The sequence below is a fragment of the Phragmites australis genome, chromosome 11 (assembly GCF_958298935.1).
Source record: "Phragmites australis chromosome 11, lpPhrAust1.1, whole genome shotgun sequence".
Lineage (NCBI taxonomy): Eukaryota > Viridiplantae > Streptophyta > Magnoliopsida > Poales > Poaceae > Phragmites > Phragmites australis.
In genome coordinates, this window is record NC_084931.1 from 2414263 (window position 1) to 2434338 (window position 20076).

Consider the following 20076-nt stretch of genomic DNA (forward strand, 5'->3'; position numbering starts at 1 on the left):
TCTTCATATAGGGTTTTCTCCTTATTTTTAGTAGGAAATCTATTTAGAACATGACACAAAGTCAACAATGCCTCCCCACCATGCCTTAGATAATCCCACAGTATCCAACATAGCATTAACCAAGTCAGTCAGGATGCAGTTCTTCCTTTCGGCAACCTCATTTGATTGGAGTGAATAGGGATGCATTCTCTCATAAATAATTCCGTGTTTCTTATAAAATAAGTTAAAATCACTAGAGAAATACTCTCCATCACGATTTCACCCAAGTCTTTTGAATTTTCTTTCCAATTGATTTTCAACTTTTGCCTTATAAATTTAAATTAGTCTAGAGCCTCATCTTTTTTTTCTTCAATAGATACAATAACAGAATCTAGACGCATCATCAATTAAAGTCATGAAATATCTTTTTTCACTCTTCATTAACACACCATTCATTTCGCAAAGATCTGAATGTATGAGTTCCCGTGGTGCCAAATTTCTCTCATTGGCAGCATTGCAAGGCTTACGAGGTTGCTTAGATTGTACACAGCTTTGGCACTTGGAACCTTTAATGAAAAAATTTGAAATTAAGTTCAAGCTGGAAAGTTGAGACATGCAACTAAAATTTATGTGAAATAATCATGAGTGCTAAATGCTAGCCTCGTCTCTATTAACATTACCACAAATATGATTCACATGTTTATTATAGAAATAAAAAAAGGAAAAAGCGGAACAAGCTTCCGCACTCATAGCTTTTACTAATAAAAAATTCATATTCCGACACGAATAATTTATTAGGCTCAAATGCTACCTTAAATCCATCTCTACAGAGAAGGGACCACTAACTAGATTCTTATTTATTGAAGAGACATGCTGCACATTCTTCAGCTACACGATCTTTCTCAAATTAAACTTCAGATATATCGTGCCAACACCACGAACATAAGCATGTGTCCCATTCCCCGTTAGAACAGAAGAATCCCAAGCGACATAATAAGAAGAGAATATTAAAATATCAGCACAAACGTGTATATCAACTCCAATATCAATCCACCAACTAGTAGACTAATTCACTAAAAGAATAATAGGTAAATTACAATTAGGGATGACAATTTATCCTGATTACCCATTACCCATGGGTAAATACCCGAATAGGGTAAGGTATGGGTAGCAAATGGTACCCACGGGTATGTTCGTAGGTAAAAAATACAACCTAACGGGTAAACGAGTACGGGTATGAGTAAGACATACCCATACTCGCAAAACCTGTATACTCGCTATATAAATATCTCACCTCCAACCCTAACAATTTACATCATATAAATACCCCGCCCTGACCCACCTTGCCTTGCCACCGCCCTGGCCCACCCCATCTCGCCACTGCCGCCACATGCCTCCCCGTGCCACCTGCCTCGCCCCGACCCACCCCACCACCCTGTCTTGTTGCCGCCGCCGCCGCCATTCCACCCTGTCACGCCACTTCGTCGCGCCGCCCTATGGGTAAACGGGTATACCCGCGGGTAACGGGTTTTGGGCTGGCTCTTCACCTGCGGGCGTTTGTGGGTATACCAGCGGGTGGGAAAAACTGACAGGTACGGGTGAGCACTATCTGTACCCGTCATACCTGATTGCCATCCTTAATTACAATACCCAATAGCTTCATGTTCAGTGTTGCCAATGGTCATGTTGATAGATTTGATGTTATTTCATTGATTAACATTTTTCTCTTTGTAGCAATATTTAGCCCAATGTTCAACCTCGCCGCATACGAAATAAGATTTATCATCTTTGTTCATTTTCTTCTTTTTGAATTTGATGGTTTGTTTGGCCTTCCTATTTTTCTCTTTGAACTTGTCATTAGAGAACTGTTGCACAACATTTGCTCTAGACTATCTCTCGCCTCCTTTGGTGTGATTAGACTCTCAATAGAAATTTCTTGTCTCTTGTGCACTAGAGCAGTAGTAAAATTCCTTCACAAGAGAGGCAATTTAGCAATGATGCCCCAGCCACAAACCTATCGGGTAATTCACACTTTAGGAGTTCGAGTTCCTTCATAATGCATAGAATCTCATAAGCCTGCTTGACTACTGAATGATTATTAGCCATCTTATAGTCATGATACTACTCGATGACATATAATTTATTGTTTGCATCTGACGCACCAAATTTTACATTCAGTGCTTCCCACAACTATTTTGCGTCCTTTATGTGCATGTGCACATCATAGAGATGATTGACAAGAGCTCTAAGAATACATCCTATAAAGAGTATGTTGGCTTACTCGAAATTCTTCTCCTCATCAGAGGAAAAAGTTCCTGTAGACTTACCAGGCGCAACTCAGTAGTAGTTCATAGCCATAAGCCACATAGTGATTTTGACCTGCCATCTCTTAAACTGCAAACCGGTAAACTTATCTGGCCTTAGTGCATCGGCAAAATCAGTCATCATTAAATCAAAGTAACTACAATAAGATTTTTGGATTGTTAAAAAAAAAACCCACTTTCAGATTTAATTTAATTTCTAAATATAACATGAATAAGAATAGATGCATCCAACTAGCTTCGATAAGTTTTTCGACAAGCTCCGATTAGCTCCAACAAATTTTCTAATATATATAATTGATCGCAGTGAACGTACCCGACGGAAGCGTGAGATGCAGAAGCCTTCGTGATAGTGACGCAGTAGACGACGACGAAAATGATGTAGAAGAAGCAGACCGTGATGTTGTAGAGAAAGCAGATGGCGAGCAATCGCACCGAGCGTTTCCAAAAAAACCTTATTCGCTATCTTCCAGTGCAGGATCCCAAGAGCAATGGGTTTCAAATATCTGCTTTTCTATTTGTCGATGCATGCTGGTGCAGCAGGATGGAGCATACTACTTATGTCGGCACAACGTTGAGAAAAAAAGACAAAAACCCTAATTACTATATTCTTTGTGGTGGCGGCCGACAAATATATATAGAGAGAATTGTGAGGTTGAGATGCACCAAGATCGGATTTGGTTACGTGCCACGATCGAATTCTTAACCGACATGATTTCTATATATATTAGTTTGCTCACGCAACAAAAGAATAAAACTGTAAAAGAAGGCTGCACCTGTGCAGCTACTGGACTCGATTTCGCGGACCATTCACGTAAGTGTCATGCGCCTGCGCCCTTCACCCTGGCCCTGTCCAATGCCCGACCCGGAGAGGCGAGCGAGCTCGTACGTGTCTTCTTCTAGTACTCTCATCTACACATGCTAAACGGGTGGATGAGACAATTCCTTATAAGTTAGTTTTCCTTCACCTCCACTAGTAAGTTAGGATTAAAGGATACACTGTTACCTCTATTTAATTGAGATTTATTTAAAATTACTCAAATATAATAGACCAAACACATATACTCTAACATACATATGAGGTTAATACGGTTGACTACACACAATCTAAAACGATACTTATTTATAATTGAAGAAAGTATCACTTACAAGTCTAATATAGGTGCAAAATCCTCACTCAGGGTTCTTACTACATGAACTCATGGGTATCATGTAAGCTGCTGTAATGGAATAACAATATTCCGGCTTTTGCACCTATATACCTCACAGTCGCAGAAAGAGAGGTTCTTACTGTATATTGCTGTGGTCTGTAAATATATATACCTCACAGCATAAAAGTAGTAAATTAAAGAAGTAGTTAAAGTCATGATTTGGAACCTGTGGTGTCCAAAGAGGTTGTAGCTTCTTGGTGAAGTGTCCACGTGACTCGAGTTAATCCACAGAGCGAGCATGAGCGCCACGCGTAGACGAGCTAGCTTTTGATTCATCAGCAGATCCGCCTGCCCACTACGCAGCGTCCCCAACCGCGTCCGCACCCGGCTTTCGATTCTCTCTCTCTCTGGACCCCTCCATCATATCGCAGGCGAGGTGCGCGCCGTGGCGCGACGCCGGCAGCTGGCTCGCGGCGGCTTCACGTGCTATAGCTAGATCGCTAGCTCTCGCCAGGACAGCAGCAGACGGCCCCGCCGTGGGTCGACGCAACAGCGGCGCACTGCAGCTGTGGTGTGATTGCTCGGCCAGCATCCTGATCAGCCCCCACAACTCCTTGTCCTCTGCCTGTGCCGGGATGGTCCCAACCGGCCCGCCCTTGTCGCCTTCGGTCCAACGTTTGAAGCGTACGGTGTAGGAGGCGGCTTTATACTATCTTCCAAATCGAATTTCTTGCAGATATGACTGTATCTGCACACACGGTACACACATACTGATAGCCTGCCCTGTTCGAAAACAGACAGATAGTTTCGTGGGAATCTTAGATCGTACATAACGGAAGTTCTTCGTGATTTAGAATCTCTTTACGAAAGGATTTTCGTTTTTTTCAGTGTTCTAACGGTTTTTCTTTCTAAAGAGATTTTTAAGCTCATTTTATTTAAGATAGGATTCTCTCCTTTCCTTTTACAAATTCTTTTAAAGATAAACTGTTAGGGATAAAGAAATAAAGGAAATAAAAACAGATAAGAAAAATCAAGAAGAAAACTAAATAAAAAATTGTTAGAAATGATCTTACCTATAACTGTTACATCGGAAGAATAAAATTTCCGTGCACCAGACGAGGCATGAATAATAAATAACATGTAGGTACTACTTCCTTTTCGCAATGTTTGTTCACGCTCACCATTACGTACAAAACAAGAAATATTAAAATCGAGTAAAAAAATACAGTGAGATGACCATGCTACCCCTAATAAATTTAAAAATGAGAGCAAGTAACTCATCAGTATTTGAGTAAATGCATGCATGCACTTAAGGACATAACAAGAAAATATATCATAAAATATCTTTGATTACCGCAATGGACAAACAATTTGAGACAGATACTTCTGAGATCATAGACAAATATTACGAAATAGATGGAGTATTCAATATCCAAGTGCTTTTAAAACTCTGTGAAAAGATGAGATTATTCTCCGTTTGGACGTACCATTACAACACTAGAGTACGGCTCCCATTGACCACATAGTTTTGGGTTTGGTGAAGCCCAAAACAGATGGGAACACGAACCCAAATCCCATCTAGCTCTGACATAGCCAAAATGATGACATGCAAAATCAATCACGCCCACTGGCCCACATAGATTGCGCCCAGCTCGAGCTTCTGCAATCGATTATGTCATCTTCTGATGGACGAACGAGAAGATCGATGATGGCCAAAGAGCCGGGATCTAGGATTTTATTTGGCAAGCTTCAACTTTAAGATCTATATATGATTTAAAGTTTATAAGATAAAATAAAGTGATTTAAATATTTATCTTTAATTTAAAATAAAAATAAGATATTAAAAAATATCTCAATCTGTCTACCGCTCCGGTTCTAAAAATTTTAGAGCGGGTCTTAGCTTCAAAAACGCTTGGAGATGAAGTTACGCCAAACAAGCCTTATATTTCAGGAGCTCTTTTGGAGCATTGGAGCATGCCACTTTAAGATTGGTGCGAAGAAAAAAAATACACGGCAAGGATGGCCGCGGCGCGGTGCGGCTACGAAGCGGAGTGGGAGGGGCACATGTCTCTATCTGGTTCGTGATTTTGAAACTTTAAACATGTTTTTCTCTCAAATAGTGAGTTCATTTTTAAATCTGTTTGAACCATTGTTTTTTAGAATTAATGCAGCAAAACGGAATCAAATATGATTTTTAAAACTTTTTTATTTTTTTAAAATTCAACATGGAATTTACTAGTTCGAATATAATATTTTAAAATTTTCACATAAAATGTTGGACTATTGTGTCAAAATTGTTGAACTAGGTTTTAACATATGTTCAATCGAGTTTTTCAAAATGTAAACTTGTGCATTAAAAATATTGAACCAAAAATTTAGAAATGTTGAATCAAGTTTTTTAAAATGTTGAACTAAGGTTTTAAAAATGTTGAATGCATATAAGAAACACAAATCGCAAATCAATGAAAATGATAAATCTCTCCTACTTAAAAAAGATGTAAGTCATATTCCGTCCACCAGATTCCTCTACCCGTTCTCCGTCCATCCGTCTGATCGTTGTGCGTTTGCCTGATTGAACACCTATGCCCTTCGTCCGCTCGCATCCTCCTCAACGTCGATCAATCGCACGATTCCTTGCTTGCATACCCACCCCTTCTCGCTCCCTTCATTCCCCGACTCTTTCCCTTTCAGACTCTCTCCCCTCGACCATCTCCTCCACCGATCCACCCTCATCCGCCGGTCCTCTCCTCTGCCCCCTCTCTCCTTCTATCCCATGACGCGCATTAGGGGTGGTCAGATCCGGTGTCTCCTGACCTTGGGGTGGCTAGATCTGGCGGCTAGACGGGCGGAGGCGGAGGAGCGACGGTTGGATGAGCGCCACATGCATGAGGCGGGCGGGCTTCTTCCACCTTAGCAAGCGCCTCCATTGCGTTCGCGTGGGCTCGCGCCGGTCTCCCTCCCTGGACTGGGCCGCTAGAGTCCGGAGGCCTGCCACCCCAGTTCGATCTGGTGCCTATCAAAAGTAATCAGTGATCACCAATTTGTTTGACGAGATGCATATATTGTCTAGAGATAATGAATAGATATGATTTGAGACGTATAAAAGATAATTCCGGTGAGATATGTGTGGCTTTCTTTCTACAAATTGTTGAGAATGATTTATGGTATTTGGTTAAAATTAATGATCAATTAATCAATATAAAAAAATTAAGATATATTGCAAACAATGTATTATGTTTGTTCTCTTCTTTTAGGCATGTCTTTCAATTCAAGATGCATTCAGTTGCTCATTTTCCATGGTTCCAAGGCAAGTCGTCTGAGCTCGTGGAAACTGTGAAGTCTTGATATACTGAATATATGGATGTTTTTCTTGAAAGGGAATCTATGGATGTTTAACTGTACATATTACAAACGCGTGGTTGGCATATGAAAATGGTTTTGCATCCTCTTGACACCATGATATAATATGAATAGATCATGTGTGCTTTATCTGCTCTGCCATAATTCTGATAGTTCTATATATCTGAATGCAGTTAATTCTAAAAGATTAGAGTAGATTCCCTTCAACATTTGTGTTAGCTTTAGCAGATTGGGCTTGGAAGTATAATCTTCTTTTTTGTTACTTTTCATTTTTATCCATTTGATAGCTTGGATCAAGGAGGTCAATATTTATTTACGGATTAGGCTACATCATATTGTTACAATCTTGGACTGGTTGATCATTGTTGCCAGGATCGTATTTTGCCAAGATTTGATCTCGTCATTCCATCCCAGCGATTCTTGCTTCCTTTTTTTAAGTTTGTTTGTTAATGTGCAGGGTTCTTGTGATGTGCTGGTCATTTAGTGCGTTGGGGTCGCTAAAGGGGGAGGCACTATTTGGCAATGGGAATATTGGAGGTGCTCTCCAGTTGAAAGCAGTTTGTCAGATTGATAAAGGCTTCTCAGTCAACCTTCAGATTTATGTAATTACTTGCATATCTACTTTCCTATCTAAATTCAAATCCTATATATATTCTCATCAATTTCACAATTTTGGATTTCATTTGCATTTTTTTTGGCAGATACAAAAAGCAGCTTGATTGGTTCTATGAGGGCGGTGCAGCAACCATTTTCTCAAATGGTTTGCATTTTTTATTTTTATTTATATTATCATGTGTAAATTTTCCTCTCCCGTTGTAACGCATGGGTATTAATCTAGTTAGTAAGAAATATTAGGAAAAAAAATGAAGAAACAAAAATAAAGAAAAAAAACCTACCTTGTTGGTGGGCCATTGCAATGGGCCGTCAATGGGCTACATGGGCCAACCTGCGCCAACGCACAGACCGGCCATCAGACAGATAAGAGGTCCCCCAAGGAGTAAGGGATTGCTCTCCCATTTGTAAGTCTACTATTCTCCTTCTCATAGCCCGGCTGCATTCAGTGGTAAAGCTTGGGCTAACATTTGGATATACATGGATTAGGTAGAGTATATGAATATGAATATCTACTTTGAATCTCCATTAGCAAAGTTGCCTAAATACTATAGCATTGAGGACAAACCATAGCTCAGTTTGACAAGGACACTAGGTGACCGTTCGAGCCTGCAGTGCTTGTGCTCTGCTCAGCATAGAGATCATCTTTCCTGTGATGATATGTGTCAACTTTCTCTTTCTCCTTTTCAATTCAATCATTGAATCACAGCATAGATGATATAGATGAGATCTTATGGGGATATTTCTAGACAGAGTCTTATAAAATTTGCTTCCTGCTAGTGCTCACTGTACTCTACTGCCTGCGGTTTATTCACAACCACATGTGGGTTACCCCGGGATTACATTTCCTGACAGGTGTGTCCTCCTGGTTGCACGTATTGTATATCTCGAAAGAAGAAGATTTGCATCGAGGGGCATCGTGCCAGGCCGGATACATACACATGACTGGCTACCATACAAATATACTTCAGGATGCTTACGTGGACCCTGTGTGTCACCCGGACTTGGCACGAGTAACACATGTTAGTGACAAGTCTACCTATACATCAATCTTAGCGATCTATTGAGCAAATTTCGAAATCTATAAGTTTTGACTCGTGCAAATTGTTGAAACCTCCAATGCAATTGACCCAACATTACACAGACGGTAGACCATTGCAGGTAAAATACTATCAACTGAAGTAGTCACCTACATTCTTTCTCCTTTTCTTCTTCACATACACTCTTTTTTATTAATAGAAAATCACAGTAGGGGTCTACGTACCCTCCTGTTTCCGAAAAAAACTAATTGCCGAAAATGATTGGATTGCTTCTCTGGCTAATTGTTGCAGATTGTTTCTGTGCCTTGTCTTTTTAATCACATGAATGGAGGAGTGTGCTCAAGTGATAGTTTATGGTGAATCTGCAGCTTGACCTCCGAGTGAATAACACTGTAATCAGAGATCAGTTCCTGTGGGTATGTATGTGTGTATTTGTAGGTTTCAGGAGTTCTCATGTTGAGATGTTTGTAAAGTCTTTTCATCAACTTACTTTTGGTGCCCAGGATATAGGCAACCTTGATAGTGATCCTGAGGAATTCGCAAGGACGCTTTGTAAGGATTTGAACATCACGGATCCTGAAGTTGGGGTATGACTTCAAATCTTGAATTCGTGAATAGTTTAATGAACTGTTAATTCAACTAAAGCATCATCTTTAGTGGTGATAGTTTTCCATGTTAGCCGGCCCCTGTTTACACTTTTATAATTACCCCAAATAATATAGGTGGGATGACCAGATAAGAAGATTGTCACATTTTCTCTGAACTTGCATTTAACTTTATTAGTCTTACAAGTAAAATAAAAAGCTCCCTAACTGATGCTGCTGATGGGGGTACCTATTCCACCGGTTTAATTTGTTGATGGAATATCGGTTGCTACTATTATTAACCTTTTTTTAACCTTAGTAATTTTTTGTGGTGTGAAACTTATGATGAGTTTACTCGTGAATTTACTGTTATTTGAATATTTCTTGCACTGCGTTTTTTTTTTGTGTAAATACTTTCTGCAACTTTGTTTTACATTGACAGAGTTTTGTTTGATGTGCAGCTTGCAATAGCTGTTTCCATCCGTGAGCAGCTTTATGAGGTTAGATATACTTTTTCCTGCAAATTGTAGTTCACAATGCTATCAAATCATTTTGATGTTTCTAAAAGGCGTAATCTGAAAAGTTTGGCTACAGTTCTTTCACATATATGATTAAAAAAATATATGTGGCTAACCCCTTGTTGGATATGGTCTTCTATTCGAAAATTGGAAATATTGTTATTTTGCAGATTGCTAGTCAGAGCGTTTCTGTTATGAGATAGAAGCAATTGTCAAAAAAGGGAAGGCGAGCACCAGAATTTTCTTCGAATAGGTTCGTGCAATAATTTAGTGTTTCTCTTTTCAAGAAAAATCTAGTGGAATTGAAGGCATACAGATATGTGAAATTGATGTGGCCATGTTTTGCAGTAAAGCCATGAACAATGCAGTGGACTTGTTTAAGTATTTCGGGAGCAAAGGGAGCGTCATTCGTCAAGATATTATAGTTCGGTCATGATGGTATCGTTTATCTCACATTGATAAGCGAGCAAGGCATGGAATTGTTGTGATTGACAATGTTATCTTTGTTGAAGTAATATCATCACTAGTTTACTACTGTTTGGTCTTGGAACTACCTTGATTCTGCATTTCCTTTTCGGTGTATCAGGAAAAGGAAGGAATGGTACCTGCACGAGCCTGTTGTAGATCTTGTACCTAATGAGGAAGCTGGAGTTCTCAATGGAAAAGAGGAGCTTAATTCGAGTTCTAGGTGGGAAAAGAGTCGGCATTGGACATTGATTACGGGAGAAGTCAATTTACTATACTGAATTATACTAATCATTTCTTCTTTCAGCTGTTATTTTGTGTTCTTAACTCCATGCTTGCTATAATAGGAAGAGGAATTACGATCCCTAGGAACATTTTTACAGCTGAGCTGAAGGGAAAATACAACTTTTTACTATTTTCACAGGCCGAAGAAGAAGCTGGAAGACGTAAAAGATGTAAGTCTTCAGTCCCTCTGATTCGGATGTAGAACTCGAATTTCATACTGGGAACTGTAATCCTGAAGAAGATTGTCGAACAAACTGCTGATTGATGTAGCCTAACCGGGAAGGATTTCGCGACTGTTGGGAACTTTTTTGCCGTGCCGTGGGGAATGCTGACTGCCAATTAGTCTTAGGATATCCATTGTTGTATACTAGTACTTCAGTCTTTAGCAGTATGTATGCAGTGTGAGTGAGAGGGTTTCTCGGCTGCGAACGTGTGACAGAGGTGATGCAGGTTTGCCCTACAAACCTGAAACACTGCAGTTCAATCGAAATATAAGTAAATGTAGTGACAAATTACGGGCTAGGATGCTGGTGATTAGTACGATATGGAACGATTATAACCACTTTGACTAAAAGCTGAAAACTACAGCTTACACCACTAGAGAGTAGAGAGTAACCTAGATACAGTGAGCTTCCTCTGAAAATTAAGATATTTATGTGGTTGGTTTTTCAAAATGACATTTTCACTAAAGATAATTTGCTTAGAAGGAATTGGAAGGGGATCCCAAATGCATGTTCTGTTGTGAATAGGAGAGTATCAACCATTTATTTTTTGAATGTGTCATGGCTAAATTTATCTGGAGTTTAGTTGGGATGGTGATGGGGGCCAACTGCAGACCAGCTAACATAACCCAATACTTTGTTTTGGTCAGACATTTTCTCCCTGGAGGAGAAAATCTTTATATGACAGTCTTAGCTGCTATAGTCTGAGTGATTTGGAGATTGAGAAATAGAGTTGTTTTTTATAACAAACCAGTTAGATCTTCTACTGAGATTATATATTGTGCTTGTGCCTTTCTTCGTTATTGGGCAGGTCTGCAAACTGGTCAGCACAAGGAAATGCTACTAGAGGGCGTTGTCAGAGGATTAACTCCTGTCGCAGGGATCCCGAGAGACCCCTTTTTAGAGATTCGGTCGGGGGATGATCCTGAATAAGTTCGTCGGAGAAATAAATGGAAGTGGAAGTAAATGCAACGACCGGTGGTGGGGGATGATCGACCTAGTGCAAAGGGAAGTAAATACACCGGAGTTTAGACAGGTTCGGACCGCACGGGGGCGTAATACCCTACTCCTGTATGGATGCAATAACTTATCCTAAGGGGGATCCCTCAAGGATGTATCTGGTTACAAGAATATAGTGTCTAACTAAGAGCTTGAGGCTCCTTGTTCTTCGGCAGGAGCTCTGCTCAGGCTTGCTTGCAATGTCTTCGTCTGTTGGCTTGGTTCGTTGTGGGGTTCGTCTTCTTCGTCTGGGTGTCTCTTTTGTTCCTTCGGTGTGCCGACTCTTTTATGCACTCGCCGGCCACGACATACCCCAAACGGGAAGGAAGGGGTACAAGTTTCAAGACGGCATGACTGAAAAAGGAGTCATCATTTCCTCTGGGTGAAATGACTGGGGCGGTGGAAAAACGCGGCGTGCGTTCGGTCACTCGTTACTGTGGACGCCCTGGCGACGGGCGCCGTTGAGAGGGCCCACCGGGCAGCCACAGAGGCACCCGGCGTGCCCGCTCTATCTTGTTCCTCTGCCACGGCAGGGCGGCAGGCGGAACGCATTGATCCTGGCGATGTTATCCCGAGACATACCGGATGATACGGGACGGGACCCGTGCAATTAATGGCCCCACGCCTCTCTGCCAAAGCATGGCAGGGACTGACATTGCGGCGGGAGCAGTTGGGGATGTCAGGCCGCGCACGCCCATTAAATGCGGCCTCGGACCTCTGACTGGCTGACACCTCATCGGCAGGCCCCTCGGGGGCCCTTCTGGGTCGTCGGGGCACCGAGTGCTCGGGGGTACTGTTTACCTCCCCGAGCACCCTCTCTCGAGAATGCCTACCCTTGCCCTCGGGGTACCGGGCACTCGGGGGCACTGTTTACCTCCCCGAGCACTCTCTCCCGAGCACTCTCGCACGAACCTTCGGGGAACCGAGTGCTCGGGGGCTGCCACGTGCAACCCCGAGCACTCTCTCCCGAGCACTTTTGCACTGACCCTCGGGGAACCGGGCGCTCGGGGGTTGCCGCACGCAGCCCCCCGAACGCTCTCTCCTGGGACTTAGCTCTTCTGATCGTCGGAGGACTAGAGTGCTCGAGGGTGACCGGGCACCTCCCCGAGCACTTTCTTCCCGGTACTTGAACTTTGCAGGTCATCGGGGAACTGGGGTTCTCGGGGACCAGAGGCTGTGGCCCCGAGCACCTTCTCCTGGAACTTAGATTTTCCTCATCCCGCGGGAGGGACCTCGCGGGATGGTGACACGTGGCAGACGACTGGCCTGGCCTCGGACCTCAGGGACCCCTGGTTCCTGATACACCGACAGGCGTTCTTGCGCTTCAGGCGACCATGCTCATCTTTACTCCCAAGAACCGGAACATAAAGCTGAAAACATTGCAAGGATACATGGCGAGAGAAGTGTTCAAGCTGGTCCAATCATCAAGATCAGCTAGAAGGAGAGGTGATGGCGGGCACATGAAAGCTAGGGACCACCTCTTGAAGCCTTCTCCGTCAGATTTCTGTTGTCTCACGTCTTGGATTGACACTCCTTTTGTGTCTTGTGATTTGTACTTTGTTGTTGGCCACATACGCGTTTGTTTTGGTGAACTTCTAAGTTGGTTGGTTTGGCAGGCTCACGTTAGAGGCAGCCATCTGTGCTACAACTCTGATGCTGGGCGTTTCTTTTGTGTTTTTTTGTCCTAGTTCGTGTAAAGACGTAGACCGAACAGTGAGTCAGTATGTAATTTCATTACAGTAGTAATGAAATTCGAGGAGAATCCGTTCCGGAAAAAGAATTGTTCCAGCCCAAAACAATCTTCAAATCCATGTTGGGTCGGCCATCCTTGCTGCTCATAGTTATTTCCCGTTACATCATCCCCTTCTCTAGCTTCGTCCATACCTTCCAGCTTCGTCCATACCTATAGCAGAAGAAATAGCATGAAATCAACTCAGTAGAGCAAGTTTCCTCGTGGTCAGCACACGCACGATAAAAAAAGCCAGGGTAATCATGACAACCTACAATCATATCACTAGAAAGATCATAATGTTACTGTAGTGGTTATAAATTTTATAGGATCATGTTCTACAAAAGATCATATTTCCTGTGATAACACGTGTCTATTTCTTTCCTCTCATCTTCAACCTAGCCATTAGATCACGGGATAGATGGTATGGATAGAGTCTCACGAGGGTCTTTCTGTATAGAGTCTTATAGAAATTCGCTTCCGTGCCTGATAGATCTTGTCCCTGGACTCTAGGTTTAAAATAGAAGAACATATATTGGTAGTTATTAAACTAAACAGAGTTTTAAATGTAAATATGATGATAAGTTACATAGTTACATGATGTAGCATATACATAGCCCCGGCTTTGCATGAGAGAGGGCACCTATACACGAACTCATTATCAAAGATAAATTAACCCATCTCAGCTTTATACGATCACATATAGTTTATTATTTCCAAGTTATTTTTGTTGCTTGTGGCACATAAATTTAGCCAATGGTGTGAAGCATAATCGATATAAACTATTGTAAGAATTATATAAGCATTCAATGGCGTGGCGTTGTGGATGTCAGCATTGCATGGGGGCACAATGCAAGGTGGTAGCGCCTTGGACGTCACCACGGCGTGGGTGAGCTCTTGGATCGATCCTTTCCGCCGCTAGCACCTTCATCTCCTCCGTCGGGCTGGGGCTGAATTTCATGCCCTTCCCTCCTACCTCCGTCGTCCTATTCCCATATAGGGGCAGATCCAACATATATCGAGTGAAGTATAGGCCCTCACTCATTTTGATTCGTTTAGTGAACTGTAGATCATTTTACTGTAGCTACATAAGCTTAATAGTTAGCAATCCTTTGCTCAAATCTGGGATGTATCCGTCCCGTTCCCATGATGTGCTGGCCTAGAGCACCGTTAACCAGAAGGTGCTTCACCTTAAGCTACTATGCTTCACATCCACGTTGGAGTGAGGGTGTGGAGGGGCAACGCGTTGGTGCCGGACATCGGTGTGGATGGGGGTGGCCCAACATGTTGGAAGAGCTTGCGACAGCAGGGGATGTAGAGGGGGGCTGTACACGAGCGGAAGGCGACAGGGGGAGCCGATGGTGCATGGCGTTGAGGAAATGGGGTACCCATGGTGCAGCGGTGATGAAGTGGCGTATCCAACTCGCTCCTATTGCCGCCACTTCCAACTCCCTCAATCCAGAACATAGGATGGTCTTGTGAATACTCTGATGAGTGTATCGAATCATTTAGCGAGCGAAACTTTAACGGTTATGAAATAGTCGTTACTTGTGAAGGGTTGATTTTTCAACCCTTAGAGATCTCCGGCGGAGACGCTATCCGACTGGCCATCGGCATTTTTACACAAAAATACGTGACTCCAGCAGACATACTATTTGGATTGGCATCCCTGTAGACACGCTATCCCCACCCCAGCGATCGGCAAATGTAGCGGGCTGAAAGTCCCTCGCTATCTCCTGTGAACGTCGTGCAGGATAGAAGCAGCAAGTTTTTTCTACTGTGCAGGACCGGATGAATAGTGCCAAATTCCCTAAAATCAAAATTGTGGTTTCCTGTTGCTTCGAAAATTCTAAAACTTTTTTTACGTGTTCCATAATCCATGTGCCTAATTTCTAAAATTATTTTTAGCCTAAAAAATAAAAATTTTAGAGCAATAGAAGACTACTTTTAAACTAAAATTCTCCAAAAAAACATGTCACTAATTTAAACTAAAATTCACCTAAAAAGCATGTATAAAATTTAAACTAAAATTTTCCCAAAAAAACTACTTTTATAAATTATAATAATTGTTAGGGCCTCAAATAAATTTTCAAAAATCTGAAACAATTCACTAATATTCTTCTTATATGATGGACTAATTTTTAAAATTATTTACAACCCTAGGTTATATGGTGAAAAAGTGAGTTCTTTGTAATGCTTTATTTTTACGCATTTTTATCATTTCATGTGAACAGTACCGAAATTAAAAAAATCAAAATAGTGGTCTTCTGTTGCTCTAAAAATCCTAGAACTTCGTACTGTGATGGACTAATTTATATTTCTAGCCCTAGGTTATATGGTGAAAAAATAAGTTTTTTTATAGCCGTTAAACAACATAGCTGTTGGAATATAGTCGTTGAACAAAATAAATGTTGGAATAAAGCCGTTGTAAGAGATATGGAGAGTGGGATTTGGCTAGTATGCTGAAGTGTATAAAAATATGGATGGAAATCTTTTGGAGTGGGTAGCCAAATAGAGATATGGCTAACCAAATTTGGCTAGTTTGCTGGAGTTGCTCTTAGCACCGGGACCTCCGGCGTGTATATCATCCCAACTCATGGCTAAACCACGTCTCTACACAAACACTTCATCAAAATCCTTCTTTGATCACTGGAACATCCGATGCACTTCTTTTTAAGCATCGGAATATCCAATACTATTTTGAGGTGCACATCGGACTCTCCGATGGGTATATTTTCAGAAAAGTTGTCATCTGTATTTTGCTCATAACTTTTTAATCCGGACTCCAATTTTAATGATGTTGGACTCTATGAAAAGCTTGTGAAGAACTGCTTAAAAATTAACACCAGAATATCCAGTGAAAATCACATGCACATTGGATCATCTGGTGAGTGTAGCAATAAAAAATTGTCATATGTATTTCAGTCATAACTTTTCGCTCCGTACCCTGATTTTGACAACCTTTGGACTCTATGGAAAACTTATGAAGAGCTCTACATGTATCCCCTAAAACTTGAGTTCAAAACCATTTGATTAAAATAAAATTCATGGGACAAGTCTAATTTAATCATCTCTTTGTCCTGGCTTCACTTATTTTTGTTCCGGCCTCAATTCTTGATGTTCTGAGTCTTTCTCTTAGTCTATTAGGACTAGATAAATCTAGTATGCATCACCACTATACTATTAGCCTAAAAACATTAGATCAATATACTAAATCTAAACCCTTCTTTGTAGTATGGTCAAATGGAACAAGCCTATATACACAAGTAATACTCCTAACTCCATGATCACTTGTTTAAGGAATATGTCCTTATATTTTCATGAAAACTCTTGTTTGACCTTGATGTTAACTCCTATGAGGTGTTTGAAACCTAAACCCATCTTGTTTGTCCATGAGACTAAATGTCACACCTGGTTTCAAAAGAACAAAACAGACACATTCCACATGTATACCAGAATTAAGTTTCATACATACGGTGACTTCACAAGTGATAACATAACAGTGTCATTACATAACGATAAGATTCTTTACAAAAGGACCCGTAGGTCTTAAACAAAACACTAAGATAACTTCTAGTAGTAGCGGGTCTTCCATCCATCCACATGCGTTATCCGGGGGAGCGTTAACCTAGAATATGGTCTTCAGGTCAAAAACTTCCTTCACCTAGAACTCAGCTCCATCGATCGGGATGTCTTCAAAGTCCTCATATTCTGAGCAGCCTCAAGAGGTTGGGAGAAGACGAGCGTGAGTACATGGAGTAATCAGCAAGTGTGGAAAAAACATGACATGAAGGCTTAAGGCAAGAAAGGCTTGACTCAAGTTTATTGCATCTATACCATCCTAATCTAGGACTCAAAAATAACTTAGCAATTCTATTTACTATGTGTGATGACACCAACATTAATGGGACAGCTCATCGGATCCCATCCGACTACCAGACTCACCAGATATCTCATATCCGGCTACCAACTCATCGGGGTACCACCATCCGACTACCCAAAACCAACCATCCAATATCCCCACTAATCATAAAGAAGTCCAAGCCCGTTCTTAACCGTGAGCACAGCTGATCAATCAATTTTATACTCTGCAGAGTCTGCACACTTTATCCACGAGTTGTGATCAACTTTTTTGCCGGTACCCTTCGGTACCTTACACACTTTTGAGGTGTGCACCGACAGGTCACTACAAGGCTGTCGGAGGATTAACTACAGTCGCAGGGATCCCGAGAGACCCCTTTTTAGAGATTCGGCCGGGGGGATGATCCTGAATACGTTCGTCGGAGAAATAATTGGGAATGAATGCAACGGCCGGTGGTGGGGGTGTTGACCTAGTGCAAGAAGAAGTAAATGCACCGGAATTTAGACAGGTTCGGGCCGCGCGAGGGCGTAATACCCTACTCCTGTATGGATACTATAACTGTCCTGAGAAAGTCCCTCAAGGATGTTGCTGGTTACAAGAATGTTGGTCTATCTAAGAGCTTGGGGCTCCTTGTTCTTCGGCTGGGACAGGGCTCAGCCTTCCCTGCCGTGTTTTTCTTGCGCTGTGCTCTTGTCTATTCGTTGCCTCTCAACCGTCTTCTTCAGCTCTCTTTTTTGTCTCTCCTGCTTCTGTGCCGCCGGCTGCTTTAAGTACCCGCCGGCAGCAACGTGCCCCGAACGGAAGGGGGGGCACGAGCTCCGAGACACCATAAATGGAAAGGCGTCATTATTTCCTCTGGGAGAAGTGACCAGGGGTGGAAAATGCGTCGCACGTCCGGTCATCCGTCACAATAAATGCCCTACCAACGGGCGCCGTGGAGAGGGCCCACCGGGCAGCCGCAGAGCAGCCCGGCGTGCCCGCCCTGTCTTGTTCCTCTGCCACCGCAGCGCGGCAGACGGAACGCCTTGGTCCTTACGACGTTATCTGAGACAGGCCGGATGGCACGGGACGGGACCCGTGCAATTAATAACCCCACGCCTCTCTGCCAGAACATGGCAGGAACTGACGCTGAGCGCGGCGGGAGCAGTTGGAGGTGACAGGCCATGCACGCTCATTAAATGCGACCTCGGGCCTTTGACTGGTTGACACCTCATCAGTGGGCCCCTCGGGGGCCTTTCTGGGTCGTCGGGGTACCGATTGCTCGGGGGTACTGTTCACCTCCCCGAGCACTCTCTCCCGAGAATGCCTTTCCTTGTCCTCAGGGTACCGAGTGCTCGGGGGTACTGTTCACCTCCCCCGAGCACTCTCTCCCGGGCACACTTGTATGGATCCTCGGGGAACCGAGTGCTCGGTGGTTGCCGCACCCAGCCCCGAGCACTCTCTCCCGGAACTTAGCTCTCCTGGTCGTCGGGGGACTAGGGTGCTCGGGGGTGACCGTACACTCCCCCAAGCACTTTCTTCCCGATACTTGGATTCCGTGGATCATCGGGGATCTGGGGTACTCGGGGGCCACCGACTGTGGTCCCGAGCGCCTTCTCCCGGGACTTGATCTTTTCCCATATTGCAGGAGAGACCCCGCGGGATGGCGCCATGTGGTGGAAGGGTGGCCTGGCCTCGGGATTCGGGGACCTCCGGTTCCTGATACACCGACAAAGGCCTTTACAAGGTGCCTCCAAATCCGTAAACACCCACTAAGGTTTTACAGCTAACAGAGATTCCATCCACTGTAGAGACCCCCTCTTGTGCCACTCAACCGTCCACTGGTACGTACAGAATAAGGACATCCAATTAATCGACCAGGTCGTACCATATAAGCCTCGTTGTTGCATTTTTATGCCAGGTTACATGTCCATGAACCAGTCCTTAAGATCTAAAGCAGGTCCTTGCACATCACCCAATGCGCACATAACAGCTATACCAATCAAACCAACCTGCATAGATCCCTATGTTCCATGTTGCTACAAAAGATTACCCAAACCGGTTCATGTTGCATAGACCATTAATCAAATTAACATTTATCCTACCCGACTTGACAGTACAACTAAGCATTTCTACTCTTGACACCCAACTATAACACCGGCGATAAAGATAATCATGGAAAGTACTAATAAACTCTAAACATGAGATTTGTATTGACAAAAGCATGCAATTAGAAATTAGGAGACACACTTTCCTACAATTGAATAAATATGATCAATGATACTTGCCTTCAGCAGTGGGTTGCTCAAACTCTTCAAAGATCTAGTCCTGCAAGCTCACGTACTGCTCGTCTCCTATTGCAATCGTGCACACCGGAAATAAGTAAGCACAAATATCTAAGAACAGTACACTAAACAGAAGCAAGGAGCTAAGAAAATCCTACTAACGGATATTACTCGCTGTTACGATTGCGTGAGCACAAGAATCGCCTAAAACGGAGCTATAACAGAAAAGTTATAACGGTTTGAAGCTTTGGGGGCCTTTTTGAAAAAGAACAAGGGCTAAATTGTATAGACAGAAAGTTACAGGGCTTATTTGTAAAATTTAGATACCTATATGTAATTAAATGAAACTACAGGGGCTAAAAGTAAAATTATAAGGGCTGAAAAGGGTTTTTTTGAAAAACAGAAAAGTTTAGGGGCCTTAATGTAAAATTACCTAATTTCAGAGATTTAAGGATTTATTTTTGAATTGAAAAATCTAATTATTGCGTCATGCTGACGTCAGTGGCTTACTAGGCGGCTGACTGGGCTTAGGTGCGCTAACGCGGCTTGCCACGTAGGATAGGGCTGCTGATGTGGCTGCGACACGTGGCCTCGACGTGGCAAGGCTGACTGTGCCACCTCTAATTAAATCATATCCGTTGACCTCAAAACCGACAGCTACTATTCAAAAGGGGCGAAGGGGTACG

General features: G+C 42.7%; 1 pseudogene; it reads left to right on the forward strand.

Annotated features, from left to right (window-relative positions):
• Positions 1-8816: 8816 nt before the first annotated feature.
• Positions 8817-10506, forward strand: LOC133885809 (chromatin structure-remodeling complex protein BSH-like; annotated as a pseudogene).
• The last annotated feature ends 9570 nt before the right edge of the window (positions 10507-20076 follow it).